Below are 1,434 nucleotides of genomic sequence, written 5' to 3'. Positions count from 1 at the left end.
AAAAATTAAAAAATACTGATTAAAATAATTCTTCAAAGCATAAAAATTTGCTCCTTAATAATTAGTAGATGTGAAAAACATTATCATTTAAATATACCTGATGACTTTCTATCCATGCTCAGATGCCAAGGATCTCAGAAAGTAACTGACTTTTGACTAGTAATAATCAGATATATAGAAATTAGAAATGCATGTGCAAACACCTTTGTGTTAATTGCACTAAAAATGAAGTTTTCTGGGCGTGGTGGCGCATGCCTGTAGTCCCAGCATTTGGGAGGCAGAGGCAGGCGGATCTCTGTGAGTTCAAGGCCAGCCTGGTCTACATAGTTCCAGGACAGCTGGGCCTATAAAAAGACCCTGCTTAAAAAAAAAAAAAAAAGTTTTCTGTATGAAACTGCATATTTTAATAATGAAATAGAGATCTTTTTTAAAGATTAAAACCTCACTTAATTTTGTCTTACAGGGTTTATACTGAGTACAATAGTGTATAACTATATTAATTCAACTGTAAACCTAAAATTTTACAGCCAATTTAAAAAAAGACGCATCTTAGCTCAGAAAATTGTTATTGAATATGTCAATGCTGTTCTAATGAAATGCTTCTTCTAAGAATGTGGCTATTAAATAAATAATTAAAAAAAGAAAAACTTTGCAATGAGCAAGAGAGCTGACGCAGCAGTTAAGAGTTCACAGCAGAATGTTTGCTGCTCTTGTGGCAGACGTGGGTTCGTTTGAGTCCCAGCACCCACCTGGTGGCTCAAACCCATCTGTAACTCCAGGTCCTCTTGCCTGCTGTGGCACCAGGCATGCCCACAATGCACATACATATATGCAGGAAGCTCTCCTACACGTAAACTTTAAAAAAAAAGAAGAATCTTTTAAAAAATCATAAATCTAAGATATGATTTTTAAAAAAACTTCTGTAAGGTGCATGTGCATATGTAAGTCAACCAAAATTACCTACCAGAGGAGCTTTGACATATTCTCCAATAATCAGAGAATGGGCTATAATTTTTTGAACGATGGGGAAATAGAAGTAAACGTTTAAGCTGCGCCTACAAAAATGGGTAGGATTTCTTTAACACAAATGAGTGAGAACATACCGATGGAGACCAGCAAATATTTTGAAATAGATGATAATGCACACCAAAAATGCCAGCTTAGCTGGAAAATGCTGGAATCCACTGTGCATATTAGGCTAGAATCTTTTTTTTAATATTTTATTTATTATTTTTATTTTATGTATATGAGTGTATTGGCTGTATGTATGTGAGTACATCCGTGCCGTGCAATGCCACGGAGGTCAGAAGAGGGCTTCAGAGTCCCCTGGAACTAGAGTTAAGGACGATTCCTAGCCACCATGTGGGTGCTGGGAATTGAACCTGAGTCCTCTGCAAGAGCAGTCAGTGCTCTTAACTGCTGAGCCATCTCTCC

At 36.8% G+C, this 1,434-nt stretch overlaps 1 protein-coding gene across 4 annotated transcripts in view; it reads left to right on the top strand.

Moving 5' to 3' along the window:
- Usp40 (ubiquitin specific peptidase 40) overlaps window positions 1-1,434 on the top strand; it is an 84,175-nt gene that overhangs the window by 27,703 nt on the left and 55,038 nt on the right. The gene's annotated exons all lie outside the window — the stretch shown is intronic.

This window comes from Nannospalax galili, unplaced genomic scaffold (genome assembly GCF_000622305.1).
Source record: "Nannospalax galili isolate Female #2095 unplaced genomic scaffold, S.galili_v1.0 scaffold1138, whole genome shotgun sequence".
In the NCBI taxonomy this organism is placed as follows: domain Eukaryota; kingdom Metazoa; phylum Chordata; class Mammalia; order Rodentia; family Spalacidae; genus Nannospalax; species Nannospalax galili.
This window is presented reverse-complemented; position numbering and strand designations above follow the sequence as displayed.